The sequence below is a fragment of the Symphalangus syndactylus genome, chromosome 8, assembly GCF_028878055.3.
Source record: "Symphalangus syndactylus isolate Jambi chromosome 8, NHGRI_mSymSyn1-v2.1_pri, whole genome shotgun sequence".
NCBI lineage: Eukaryota > Metazoa > Chordata > Mammalia > Primates > Hylobatidae > Symphalangus > Symphalangus syndactylus.
In genome coordinates this window covers 59,164,980-59,180,329 of record NC_072430.2, presented here as the reverse complement: position 1 = coordinate 59,180,329, position 15,350 = coordinate 59,164,980, and the positions used below count along the sequence as shown (strand labels likewise).

Below are 15,350 nucleotides of genomic sequence, written 5' to 3'. Positions count from 1 at the left end.
GGTCAGGAGATCGAGACCATCCTGGCTAACATGGTGAAAAACTGCCTCTATTAAAAATACAAAATTTAGCTGGGTGCAGTGGTGCACACCCTTAGTCCCATATACTTGGGAGGCTGATGCAGCAGAATCGCTTGAACCCAGTAGGTGGAGGTTGCAGTGAGCTGAGATCACACCACTGCACTCCAGCCTGGGTGACAGAGCAAGACTCTGTCTCAAAAAAAAAAAAAAATTAGCCCATGTGAAAAAGAAGAAGGATGCCATGAAAAGAAACAGGGTAGCTTCATCAGGCATGGACTGAGCCTTTCTCCCACTTCTCCTATGAAGGGAATGGCTCTGACACATCCCGGTGGCATCTTTCTCAAAGAAGAAACATTTGTAGGCATACGTTTTCCTGGGAACTCTTATGCCAATAACAATCAAAAGCCATTGTTTCCACCTATAAAGTGACTGAAGCCCTAGAAATGACACTGCTTTTATTTCCAGATTTTTTTTTTAACTTGGGCATCAAATTGGGTGCAAAACTTAAAAGCCAGAAAGAAAATACTAAACTTGTCTTGAGGATGTGCAGCGACTCTCCAGCAGATGGCTCTCCAGGATCATAAGGTTCTAAGGGATACTAGAATTTTCTGAAATAACTACCACAAAATCCAGCAACTCACAAAGTTAAGCTGACTTAGAATACGTGGAATTTCATTACATTTCTCAAATGGAAATATTCCTGCCAAGTGCTTTTACATTTTTATCATGTAATATGAGATATATATTAGACTATATACATACACCATATTTATCTTATTAAGCTTCATAGTGAAATGAACCCCAGAGAACTCACTATTCAATTTAAGGACTAGTATGTTATTAATACTGTTACACCTATCTGCATATTCCTCTTAACATCCTTCTTCCCCTTAAAGCCATACAAAGTTACTGACTGCTATATTTGGGGACTTTCTTTCCGTTCAAAATTATGGTTTTAAGTTTCGCACATCTTGTTGTACAAAACACTAGTTTATTAATTTTCACTGATATACGCTGTTCATTATGCATATACGTCACAATTTGTTTATCCCCATGTCAAGGAACATTTCGGGTATTTGGTTGTTGCTAATATTTTTTTGCTGTTATGAATAGTGCTGCTTGAACACTCATATATGATCTCTAGTATATCTGTTCAAGGGTTTCTCTAGGGTACATTCCTAAAAGTGGAATTGCTAGGTTAAAAGGAATACAAGTGTTCAACATCCTAATGTCTAGATAAATGTCCCTAGCTCCACATCCTCATCAACCTTTGGCATTGTCAAACATTTCATTTCTTTTCAATCCAGTGTGTATAAAATGATGTCACTCCAGGTGTCATTTGCACTTTCTTAATGACTAATGAGGTTGTGTATCCATTCAGTATCTGTGTGAGATGCCTACTCATGTCTTTCACTCATCTTTCTATTGGGCTGTCTGTCATTTTTCTGCTGATTCTTTTAGAGTTCTTTCTATCCTGGACATCAATCCTTTATCGGTTATATGGATTACAAATATCTTTGCTAATTTTAGAAGCTGTATTTTCACTTTCTTTCTAGCATCCTTTTATAAAAGGTTTTAGTTTTAATATCACTGAATTTATCAGGATTTTTATGGTTAGCAATTTTTGTGTCACATCTAAAAAAACTTTATTGTGAGGTCAGAAAAATATTCTACAATTTTAGTCAGTTTAAGTTTTGCCTATTACATGTTTTTAAACCACATAGAACTGATTTTTGTGTAGGATGTGGCTTCAGTATACTTTTTTCTGTATGGACAACCAATTGTCCCAGAACTTTTTGTTTGTTTTAAATGCTTTCCCCATCACTCTGCAGTGCAATTTTCATCACATGTCAAGGACTCTCTATAGCAGTGTGTTTCCATGCCTATTCTGCTTCACTGGCCGCTTTGACTATTCCTGTCCATGTCCTCATTGTCCAAATATATAATTATATAGTAAGAGCTTTATAAATCTTAATATCTGTTAGGGTATTTACAGACATCTTCCTTCAATTTCTTTTTCTTCTTTAGGAGTACACTGGCTATTTCTTGGCCTATTGCTCTTCCATATAAATTTTATCAAAAGTTTACTAAGCTGTTCTGAATTAACGCAATGTAAAAATAAAATAATGAAATCTTACTGTTATTACTTCATTCTATTTTCTTTGGGTTTCTTCTATTTTGTTTTTATAGCTGTATTCGTCCATTCTCACACTGCTATGAAGATGCTGCCTGAGACTGGGTAATGCATAAACAAAGGAGATTTAATTGACTCACAGTACTGCATGGCTGGAGAGGCCTCAGGAAACTTACAGTGGTGGTGGAAGGGGAAGCAGGCACGTTCTTCACAAGGTGGCAGGAGTCAGAGAGAGCATGAGTGAGTGTGAAGAAAGAACTGTCAAACACTTATAGAACCATCAGATCTCATGAGAACTCACTACCACAGGAACAGCACAGGAAAACCACCCTCATGATCCAATCGCTTCCCACTAAGTCCCCACCTCGACACATGGGGGATTACAATTCAAGATGAGATTTGGGTGGGGACACAGAGCCAAACCTATCAATAGCTTAAGGTGGAAGTTACTTACCTCATTAATTTTCATCCTTTCCTCTTTTCTTTTTTTTTTTTTTTTTTTTTGAGAGGGAGTCTCACTCTGTCGCCCAGGCTGGAGTGCAGTGGCGCAATCTTGGCTCACTGCAAGCTCTGCCTCCCGGGTTCACGCCATTCTCCTGCCTCAGCCTCTCCTAGTAGCTGGGACTACAGGCGCCCGCCACCACGCCCGGCTAATTTTTTTTTTTTGTATTTTTAGTAGAGATGGGTTTCACCGTGGTCTCGATCTCCTGACCTCGTGATCCGCCCGCCTCGGCCTCCCAAAGTGTTGGGATTACAAGTGTGAGCCACCGCGCCTGGCCCATCCTTTCCTCTTTTCTAAGCTTTTGGGTTTTATTTTTTAAGTTGATAATTGTATATATTTATCATGTCCAACATGATGTTTTGAAGTATATATGTATTGTGGAGTAACTAAATCTAAAACATATGCATTACCTCACAAAGTTATTTTCTGTGGTGAGAACGCTTAACATCCACTCTCAGCATTTATCGAGAATACAATATGTTGTTATTAACCATAGTCACCATGTTATACAATAACAGAAACTTTTTTATTTTTTAAAGTGAACAAACTCACTGAGGGAGCTTTCTAAAGGTTAAAAATTTCCCATTATATAATCCTTCATCTTCACCCCACAAGTCTGATATATTTTCTCTGAGTCATTTCCAAATATTTTGATTTTCGATTATAATTTCTTCTTTGATCCACGAGTTATTTAGAAGGGTTTTTTTTTTTCATTTTCAAAAGTATGGGGCAATTTATCTTTTTCACTATTAATGTCTAACCTAACTGCACAACCATCAGAGAATACAGCCTGCATGATACCAATTCTTTAAAATTTGTTGAGTTTTTTTTATTTTTTATTTTTGAGATGGAGTCCACTTTGTCACCCAGGCTGGAGTGCAATGGTGCCATCTCGGCTCACTGCAACCTCCACCTCCCGGGTTCAAGTGATTCTCCTGCCTCAGCCTTCCAAGTAGTTGGAATTACAGGTGCACACACACCACGCCTGGCTAATTTTTTTTATTACAGGTGCACACCACCATGCCCGGCTAATTTTTAGGAGAGATGGGGTTTCACCATATTGGCCAGGCTGCTCTTGAGCTCCTGACCTCAGATGATCCACCTACCTCAGCCTCCCAAAGTGCTGGGATTACAGGCATGAGCCACTGTGCCCAGCCAGGATTTTTTTAATGGACTGGTTTATGGCCAATTTTTATAAATATTTCATGTGTGATAGAAGATAACATATTTGCTAACAGTTGGGGCAGTATTTTATATATGTCAAGGAAAGCTTTTGTCTCAAATTTTATTTTGTTTGAAGATTTTAATAAATTGAATACAATACATAAGGATAATATATAATAATATAAAGCTGTTTTAGTATTCAAAAGCCAATGAGTATCATTCAATATAGTAACTCCCTAAAAAAGAAAACCATATCATCATCTTAAAAGGTACAGAAGTATCAATGCAGAAAAAGCATTTGATAAAAATCCAACATCCATACAATGTCCAAAAAGAAAAAAACAAAATCTAAGCTTTCAGCAAACTAAGAAGAGACAACTTGATTGTGTTAGTAAGTTTGGGCTGCCACAACAAAATGCCAGAAACTATGTGGCTTCAACAACAGAAATTTATTTTCTCACAGTTCTGGAGGTTAGAAGTCCAAGATCAAGGCACCAGCCAGGTGGGTTTCTGGTAAGGCCTCTCTTCCTGGTTTACAGATGCCCACCTTCTTGCTGTGTCCTTACATGACATTTCCTCTCTTGCAGAGACTCTAGTGTCTCTTTTTCTTCTTCCTTCTGTTTTTTTTTTGTTTGTTTTATTTCGTTAGAGATGGTCTCACTCTGTCACCCAGACTGAAGTGCAGTCACACAATCACACAATCAGTTCACTGCAGTCTTGAACTCCTGGGCTCAAGCAATCCTCCTACCTCAGCCTCCCGAGTAGCTAGGACTACAGGTGCCTGCTACTATCTCCAGCTAATTTATTTCATTTTTTGTAGGGATTAGGGTCTCTACAGTGACCAGGCTGGTCTCAAACTCCTGGTCTCAAGCAATCCTTCTGCCTTTGCCCCACTAAAGTTCTGGGATTAAAGGCATGAGCTACCCCTCCCAGCCCTCTTTCTCTTTTTATAAGGACACCAGTCCTATTGGATTTGGCCCCACTCTTATGACCTCATATGACTTAAATACCTCCTTACAGTCCCTATCTCCAAATACAATCACATTGGTGATTAAGTCTAACACATAAATTTTCTACGGACACAATTCAGTCCATAACACTGATAAAGGGTATCAACAAGAAACCTCTGGCTAACATCATAATTAGCCCACTTGTATTTATTGTCATTATTGATATGTTTGTGTTTGTTACTTTATTTTTTCCACTTTTTCTGTGCTTAATTTTTCTTTTTTTTTTTTTTTGGCTTTTTTTCTTATTCTATTTTCCCCCACTACTGGTTTAGAAATTATACATTCTACTGCCTACTGCATTTTTTCAGCTGTTACTCTTAAATTTTACCACACATATTTAACTAACCAAAGACTGAACTTAATCACTATCTTATCACTCAATAAGAAGGGCTTTGGAGTCCTTTAATCCTGACTATATCTTCCCAATTTATTTTATTGTCCACTATTTTAGCTCTGTCCTCTCTTCTTACTCCATAAGTTAGAAATTATATTTTATACAGAGTGCTTATGATTTATGTACACAGTTACCAATTTATTTGTTCACTATTTCTTCTTGCATCTCAGTCCCTCCTTCTAGAATTATCTTTCTTCTTCCCTAAATGCAATGCCTTCATAAGTTCCTTTTCTAAAATCTGTTGCCAGTATTTTTGCCTTTGTTCTTTCAAAGTAGAGGCACATATTTCTAGGTTATTCATTAATTTCTCTTAATTCATTAAAGAGATTCTCCTGTCTTCTGGTTTCCATTTCCACCATTGCTGCTAAGTCTGCTCTCAGTCTAAATTTTGTTCTTTGTAGGTAATCTTTTTCCTCTGGCTTTTTTCCTTTAAATCTGGATCTTCAGATTTCTCTCTTTGTCTTCATTATTCTTTCATTTCATTACAATGTATCTTGTTGAGAATTTTTGTTTTTAACTTTTTTTTTTTTTTTTTTTTTTTTTTTTGAGACAGAGTCTCGCTCTGTCGCCCAGGCTGGAGTGCAGTGGCGCGATCTCGGCTCACTGCAAGCTCCGCCTCCCGGGTTCACGCCATTCTCCTGCCTCAGCCTCTCCGAGTAGCTGGGACTACAGGCGCCCGCCACCACGCCCGGCTAATTTTTTGTGTTTTTAGTAGAGATGGGGTTTCACCATGGTCTCGATCTCCTGACCTCGTGATCCGCCCGCCTCGGCCTCCCAAAGTGCTGGGATTACAAGCGTGAGCCACCGCGCCCGGCCTGTTTTTAACTTTTTTTATTGATGTAGAACAAACAAAAAGTTGACAAACCATAAGTGTACAACTTAATAAGCTATTACATCGTGAACCAGCATATTCACAACCCAGATTCTTTTTTAAAAAAGCAACATTCTATTGTACCAGAAGCCCCCTTCATACCACCATCATTACCCCAAAGGTAAGCACTATTCCGACTTCTAACACCGTGGATTAGGTTTGCTGGTTTTTGAAATTTCTATAAATGGAATTATATTGTATGCATTTCTTAGTATCTAGCTTCTTTCACTGCAGGATCAACCCCCATATTGCTGCATGTGGCAATAATCCATTCATATTTAGCACCATGTAGTTTTCCATTGTATTAACATAGCACAACTTATTTGTCTATTCTACTGGTGATGGTTAGAATTTAGGTTATTTCAAGATTTTTGCTTTTTCAAATAATCAGTGTTGCTGTTAACACTCCTGTACATCTTTTGGTGTGCTTGTGTTTGCATTTTTGACGGTTTATTTATCTTATGTGATACATGTTGTGTTTCCTATGTCCATGGATTCATGTCTTGTCACAGTTTCGGAAAAATTTTCAGCCATTACCACTATGAATCCTATCCCTCTGTTATCTCCATATCTCTTCCATTCTCTCTATTTTCTCCTGCCAGATATCTGATTAGGTAAGTGAGAAGTTTTCACTCTTCCCTCCATAAAGCTTAGCTTTTCTTTCATGTTCTCTCACTTGTCTCTTTGTGCTACACTCTCTATAATGTCTTCAAATTGATCTTCCAGTTCATTAATTTTCTCTTTTGGAATATTTAACCTGTCATTGAGGCTTTTTTCCCCAAAAATTATATTTATATTTCTAAATGTTCTATTTGGTTATTTTTAAAAATCTGCTGGGTCACTTTTGATAGTGTTTTATTACCTGCTCATTTTTGTGATTTTTTTATTTCCTTAAAGCTTTTATAAATGGTTATTTTATATCTATGTCTCGATAGTTTTAGTAACTAAGGTCCTGAGTAAAGAGTAAGCCAATCTTACTTGGCTTTGTCTTTTCTGCTGACGCTCAGTCATGGTGGTTCATTTCCTTGTTAATTTGTTGATATTTTATTATAACACATTTATTTTATTCCTCATATTTGCTTGGTTCTAATCTGTGGGAAACCTATGAGACTCTATTGGACATGATTTTTTCCAGAGAGAATTTACATTTGCTTCTGTGGGAAGTCAGGGTGTGATACAAACCTGGAACTACTTTATTTTATTCCCCTTACACAGGCTTAATGTGGAAATTTTAGTCCAGGTTCCTCATCTTACTACTGGCTCAAGTGTAGACACCTAGTACAACAATGATATTACTATTTGTCCTAGAGCACCGCTACCTCTTCCTTGCAATTAATTCCTTGGGTGTCAGCCCATATTTAGAATACACCAAGCTAGAAAGTACAATCCTTGCAGATTGTTCTGACTACTTGTAATCCCATTAATTTATTAAGCCATATGTTTTACCCAAGATCTAGTCATTTTGCTATGTCAAGACCCATTAGTTTTCTGTCAGAATCTGAAATCCAAATAAGGTACTTTTCAAAGGCATCCATATTCAAAATCATCCATTTTATCTACATTGTAAATAGGTCCAACGAGCTGAGTGAGAGCTTTTATCTGCTTTTCAAACTCCATTTTTAAATTCTCCAATTTCAAATACTCGTAAGAGAATCTGTAATCTGGGTATATTTTAAAATTAGATAAAATCTCAAATGTTATTATTAAATATTACCTTCTAATAGAGAACCAAGAAATAAAGCTGCACACCTACAACCAACTGATCTTCAGTAAAGTCAACAATAACAAGCAATGGAGAAAGGACTCCCTATTCAATAAATGATGCTGGGATAGCTGGCTAGCCAAATGCAGAAGATTGAAGCCGGTCCCCTAACTTTCACTATGTACAAAAATTAACTCAAGATGGATTAAAGACTTAAATGTAAGACATAAAACTATAAAAATCCTAGAAGAAAATCAAAAATACCATTCTGGACATTGGCCTTGGCAAAGAATTTATGACTAAGTCCCCAAAAGCATTTGCAACAAAAACAAAAATTAACGAGTGGGACCTAATTAAACTTAAGAGCTTTTGCACAGCAAAAGAAACTATCGAGAGGGTAAACAGAAAACCAACAGAATGGGAGAAAATATTCACAAACTATCCATTCAACAAATGTTTAATATCCAGAATCTATGAGAAATTTAAACTATTCAACAAGCAAAAAACAAACAATCCCAGTAAAAATGGGCAAAGGATGTGAACAAACACTTCTCAAAAGAAGACTTACGAAAAAATCCTCAACATCACTAATCATTAGAGAAATGCAAATCAAAACCACAATGAGATGCCATCTCACACCAATCAGAATGGTTATTATTAGAAGTCAAAACATAACAGATGCTGGTGAGGTTATGGAGAAAAGGGATGCTTGTACACTGTGGATGGGAATGCAAATTAATTCAGCCCCTGTGGAAAGCAGTTAGGAGATTTCTCAAAGAACTTAAAACAGAACTACCATTTGACTTAGCAATCCATTTCTGGGTATACACCTAAAAGAAAACAAATAATTCTACCAAAAAAATATGCACTCATATGTCCATAGCAGCACTATTCAAAATAGCAAAGGCATGTAATCAACCAAGATGCCCAACAATGGTAGACTAACGAAAATGTGATATATATATATATATATATATATATATACCATGGAATACTATGCAGCCATAAAAAATCATTTCCTGTGCCACAATATGGAGGTACCTAGAGACCATCAAACTAAGTGAATTAACACAGGAACAGAAAACCAAGAATCACATGTTCTCACTTTAAGTGGGAGCTAAACATTGAGTAAATATGAACTCAAAGAATGGAACAACAGACACTGGGGCCTCCTTGAGGGTGGAGGGTGGAAGGAGGAAAAGGAGTGAAAAACAAACTATCGAGTACTATGCTCACTACCTGAGTAATGGGATCATTCGTATCCCAAACCCCAGTGACACACAATTTACCCATGTAACAAACCTGTACATGTACCCCCAAACCTAAAAGTTGAAAGAAAAAAATAGACATTACCTTAAACAAGTCTGTTAATTTATTCAGTTCTCTCCTTGTTAAATGCCTCATCACCATGACTTTTTAAACTCCATTATTAATCTGTACAAATTTCTTGAAAACTTTTTACTAAATTTCAAATTTTCCATTCACGGTATAATAGTAAATATAATAATTTAAAATTTCCTCCATTGTAGCCTTAACAATATTTAAAAGGTACATTCATGAGAAAATAAAAAGGCTTGAGACAAGATAGTCCACTTCAAACACCAGTGGCAAAATGTTTTGGATTCAATTTCCATTTCAGGCAGCTGTTTAAATATTTTCTTGGCTGGGTACAGGAGTTCACACTTGTAATTCCAACACTTTGGGAGGCCGAGACAGGCAGACTTCTTAAGCCCAGGAGTTTGAGACAAGCCTGGGCAACATGGTGAAATCCTGTCTCTACAAAAAAATACAAAAATTGACTGGGTAGGGTGCTGCACATCTCTAGTCCCAGATACTCAGGAGGCTGAAGTGGGAGGATTGTCTGAGCCTGGGAGGCCAAGGCCGCAGTGAGCTATGATTGCACCACTGTACTTTAGCCTAAACAACAGAGTGAGACCTTGTCTCAACAATAAACAAATAAATAAATAATTTTCTTATTTCATTTAATATTACTTTCTCTAAATTTGAGGATTCTGCTCTTGATAATGGCATTGCCTATATCTGGTTAACAAGCTGAAGATACCAGTTTACATAAGTACCTTCGCATTTACTGCTCACAACTCCTTTTCAGCCATGAGCCCATGTAATTGGTATGTTATCCATTATCTTCTATAAATCCTGCCCCAAAGTTATACTGGTAGAGCCCTGTAGCAATAATTACAAGTTCTAGAGTTCAATACTTGCTCCTTTATTTTAGAGACAGGGTTTCGCTCTGTCACCCAGGCTGGAGTACAGTAGCACAACCACAGCTCACTGCAGTCTTGAACTCCTGGGCTCAAGAGACCCTCCTGCCTCCGCTTCTTGAGTAGCTGGGATTACAGGCATGAGCCACTGTGCCTGGCTTAACATCTGCTCATTAAATAACTCACTTATGATTCAGATGACAGCTTCATACATTTCCCTCTAGAAAATGAGACTACAGCAATCCTATTCTATTTCTCAAGTATGCTATAAAGAGAAACACAAAGCTATATTAATATTATATCTGTAAATTCTGAGCCATCTGGAATAATATCTTTTTCTTCAGCTATTTAGTCATCTTAAAGGACTACTTGCTTTAAGCAAACATACACAAAACTTGTATATAAAAATCCACATACACTCAAAAGATAAATTATAGGTTGGTTAGGTTGATTATTGACTATGCAAAAATATGTATGAAAGTAGATTTCCCCTTCAAAATGTAAAGCATGTCTCAACCTATCTAAAATGAGGCTTACATAATAATTCGTGGAAATACGCATTTGTTTTATCATACTTGCATGCGTTTAGATCCTTGAAAGCAGATATTTTACCTTAATCCATCTTTGTGCCCCACTTCCCAGGATCAAGCATTGTGCCTCACACAGAATAAGCACTCAGTATATGTTGATTGAATGGAAGTAAACTCAACAACACTCTATCTTCCTTTTCAAAATAAATATTTAAATGCCTTTGTAGAACTCCAATCCAATTTTCATTAAGTTATGTCATGTATATGTTTCAAATGAGTATAACTTTTTTTTTTAAGAGACTAGGTCTCACCCTGTCACCCAAGCTGGAGTGCAGTGGTATGATCACAGTTCACTTCAGCCTCGAACTCCTGGGCTCAAGCAATCCTCCTGCCTCAGCCTCCTGAACAGCTGAGACTATAGGTACATGCCACCACACCCAGCCAATTAAAAAAAAAAATTTATACAGGTGGAGTCTCACTATGTTTCCCAGACTAGTCTCAAACTCCTGGCCTCAAGCGATCCTCCTGCCTCGGCCTCCCAAAGTGCTGGGAGAGAGCCATTTTCCACTCACTTATTCTACTCATCAGTGTGGACTGAGTGGTCCAGGAGGCTTCATAGAGGAGAATAAGTTTGAGCTGAATTGTTTCTGTTTCTTTCCTGGCCTCTTAACTTCATAGCTCCCTATTTATGGAGCAGAGGAGCTCTGAGTATTATTTGCTATAGAAAGTGACAGAATGATCTTTTTATCATATGGGTGTATTTCTTGTGTGGTAAGAACAGTGCTACACTGCCTGGAAATGAATCATACCTTTAACTGGGATGGAATTTTCTCTGAAGGGTGGCATGCACGTGGTATTAATCATGACAATTGTCGGACTGTCACTTGCCTAGGAATTAAACGTGTGTCCTTCAACCCGTAAACAGGACAGACAGTATGTATGCAGGGGGTAGGAGCTCACTACTACTTGGTGGTGAGCCCTAGCAGAAATTTATATCTTGGTCTTGGCTCTTCTATGTGGGGGCGGGGGTGGGGAGTAGAAAATGAGAAGTTTACCCTTTACATAGGGGGAAAAAAAAAAAAGCCAAGCACTGAGATGACAGAAAGCCTGGCAAAGTGCCTGAAATATTGTTCCAGTGCTTTGGGAACAGAATATAAAACACTCAGAAAGAGCACAGAATGGGTCAGGGCCCATAAGCCCTAGAAACTCATTAGTGAAGATCAGACAGAAATTTGTACCAGATGAACCTAATTCATTTTCTGTTTCTTTCACTTCTCAGTTTATTCGCTTTGTGTTCCCTTAGGTTTGAGCCAGGTCTTTTAAAAATTTCTACTAATTTCAGTTGAAAGAAGTGAAAGGATGTACATCTCTTCCTGAGCCAGAGTTTTAATAGGAAACAGGATTCCTCAGAGAGCATGTGAAGCAGACACCTTGAAAAAATCCAGAGGGAGCAGCACCAGGCTCCTGCCCACCTGGAGAATCTCCTTCTCCTGCTAAAACGTTGCAGATTCTTTTTGCTGTTTTAATAGAAGAAGAAATTTCTGTAGACTATTGTGTCTAGAGATAAGCAATGTAGAAGGAGGCAGAATGGCTGGAGAAGAAAAGGCCCTGGTAAATGAGGGCAAAATCAATGTAAATCTTTCAGGACCACTGTAATGCTTCCAAGTGTGATAATTTTTAAATCTTGTAAGGTCATTTAAATTGGTGTATTACATTTTTCTTCTAATCTTTTCCCTCAGGGATATACATTCATTTAAATGTTAAGAGGTAGTCCAATGGCAAAACAACTTCATGGTTATGAATACAGCTTGATAAAGTGTAGTTGATACTATCCACACATTATTCTGTACATTTTTAAGGTTTGTAACTGTTTGTCCTCCAATGCAATAAAATTCTCATGTTTGCACCAATCAAAGAATACCTACATATGTCTATCCTCATATTGAAAAATCATGCCTTTGAAAATGCCTTAATTTTCTGCAAGCATCTAAAATATCTTTGAAATTTCCACCACTCACATATAGTTCCAAGCTATGTGTTTACCTCAGCATCTGTACAAAAGCCACCACACGTGGAAAGCCCTGCTTGGACCACTGTCCACAGGGATTCTCAACCCTGGAGTCTGTGCCCAGATTAAACAGTCAGAACAAATCCTTTCGCCAGGAGTCTGAACATCACCCTCAAAAGAGACATGTATCTCCTTCTATAGAAATATCTAGTTTACTGTAAACTAGGTATTTATTAGCCTGAGGCTGAGCACCTGATTGCCTGTTCTTCATGGAAAAGCAGCTGCTCCAGTTGTTAAAAGCTATTCTTAAGAAATAATTCATCTAACCAGTGAGCTATGACTTGGTTGATTGCATGGCTATAAAATAATTTATTGCTAGTGTGGTGTATATGGTATCTATTCACCACTCTTTAGAATTTTTTCCATATTGTTAGGTTTGTTCCCACTCATTTTTCTGCAATTATCAATAAAATTATAAATATACAGTTGTACATCACTTAAAAATGGGGATACATTCTGAGAAATGTGTCATTAGGTGATTTCATCATCATGCAAACATCATAGAGTGTACATACACAAATAGAGAAGGTGTAGCCTACTACATACATAGGCTATAAGGTATAGCCTATCGCTCCTAGGCTCCAAATCTGTACAGCATGTTACTGTACTGAATACTGTAGGCAACTGTAACACAATGGTAAGTATTTGTGTATCTAAACATAGAAAAGGTACAGTAAAAGTACAATATTATAATCATGTGGGACCACTGTCACATATGAGGTGTGTTGACCAAAACTTCATTATACAGCACATTACTGTATATATATACACAAATCTATAACACAAACACTCCCCCACACCACATACACACACACACACAAAGACACACAGGGGTATACACCAATCCAGTGTTTTTCTAGGATGGAACTAAAGTCTCTCCTGACTCTTAGAGTCCTTTTTCTCTCCTGACTCTTACTTTTTTTGAAATAGAAAGTCCTTTTTTTGTGATCCTTTCTGCCTTCTGTTGATGAACAGAGTCAAACTCTGTAAAATATTTGAAGAGATATATTCTGAGCCAAATATGAATAACCATGGCCCGTGACACAGCCCTCAGGAGGTTGTAAGAACATGTGCCCAAGGTGGTCGGGAAGACCTGGGATTGATAGAAAGGTAATGTTCAGGTTAAGATAAAGACTGTGGAGACAAAAGTTCTTTTGAAGTCTTATAGTGGCTGCCCTTAGAAACAATAGGTGACAAATGTTTCCTATTCAGATTTTAGTTAATCTCTTTAGGATTGGGAGGGTCATGAAGAAAAATATCTAGCTTCGTTAATGGAGATTCTTTACAGAAGCACATTTTCCCCCACAAAGGACGCTTTGCAGAGCCATTTCAACATATGGCAAAGAAACATGTTTTGGGGTAAAATATTTCTATTCTCTTCCTTGTCTCATAATGTTATGCCAGAGTCAAGTTGGAAAGTAAGTCACGATATATAGGGTTAAATAAAACCCATCTGATGAAAATTTATGATTTGTAGGGCATGACTCTTAGATAGGAATTTGGTCAAGATTAAAACATCAGAGTTTAGCCCTCACTTCTATGTTGCATTTCTGTTTTGTAGATATCTATCTTACCTCTTCTACTAGCACTTGTGCTCCCTTAAGAGCAAGATCCACCCCCAATTATTCTTGGTATCATCTGAATAGCCGAATAAATACTTGTTAAATGCACACATAACTGAAAGAATAAGTAAAACCACTGAATATGTACAAAGCTAAATCCTTTCATCATCATGAGCCATTCTGTATAATTTTATGAGTGTCTAAGGTAAGCTTACTAAGCAGTGCCGGACTGGCAAAAAAAAAAAGGCACACACACACACACAAAAAAACAGATGAGGGGAACCAACTCTACAAGGTTTACTTAATTGCAATTATACCAATAAATGAATTCCCTGTGGCAGGAAAGCATACCAGAAAAACGAGAGTAAATGTCAGTTATCTTTCTTCAACAGCAGAATTTGTGAACACAGCTCTATGGCAATACCTCACAATATTGATTTTAAATATTTTTGAAATACCACAGGCTATGTGAGCATTATTAGCAAACGTGATGACCATTCTGAGTGCTAAGTAATGGATGTACTAACCCACAGAGCATGCAGGTACTTAGGAATAGAGCTCTGTCATAAATGCCAAAGAAAGCACGATGATTTCAGGACAAGACAACAAAATGACTTACCATAAGAGGCAACTGATAACTGAAATCACCAGCAATTCTGTGTTTCATAATCTGTCATATAAGACACTGAAAGTGACACAAAAATGAAAACAAGAAAAGGAAACCTCATCCTTCCCTAACATATTTGGCAGTAAGTATTAAATGTTTCCTGTGTTCATGTTAATAGTTACAAAATTATTTTTTATTTAATTCCCATTCAACAGAACAGGCATCTGGGGGAGAAAGACCCAGCATTTGTTCACCATTAAAATCAAATGAAGGGCATATTCCATGGAATACTCTTTTCCATGTCATCTCCACTGTGTATCAGTTAAGTGGTTCTGTCATTGAGGAAAGTTAAATCAGAATCCAAAGCATTTCCAAGAACAAAAGCCAATACTTGTACCCATTCTTAACACAGAATGAACATTCATAATCTCACACTACAGAATCACAAATAGCAGGAGACAGTTCAAGCCTATCACACTCTTCTTGATCTTTAACATCATATACCACACAGCAGCAACCAAAGGAAAAATCACTCAAACTTGGTTTTATAAATATGGCCTTCTGAT

General features: G+C 37.3%; 1 protein-coding gene, 1 long non-coding RNA gene and 1 pseudogene across 6 annotated transcripts in view; 1 reads left to right on the top strand and 2 right to left on the bottom strand.

Moving 5' to 3' along the window:
* Positions 1-15,350, bottom strand: part of ARMH4 (armadillo like helical domain containing 4) — a 210,824-nt gene that overhangs the window by 110,958 nt on the left and 84,516 nt on the right. The window lies entirely within an intron of this gene.
* LOC129487840 (ubiquitin-like) overlaps positions 1-15,350 on the top strand; it is a 401,690-nt pseudogene that overhangs the window by 360,480 nt on the left and 25,860 nt on the right.
* On the bottom strand, positions 5,039-7,379 carry LOC134737402 (uncharacterized). Its single transcript, XR_010122289.1, has 2 exons — positions 6,049-7,379; positions 5,039-5,739 (listed from the first exon to the last, which is right to left on the bottom strand). It is a non-coding gene; the product is annotated as an uncharacterized lncRNA (long non-coding RNA).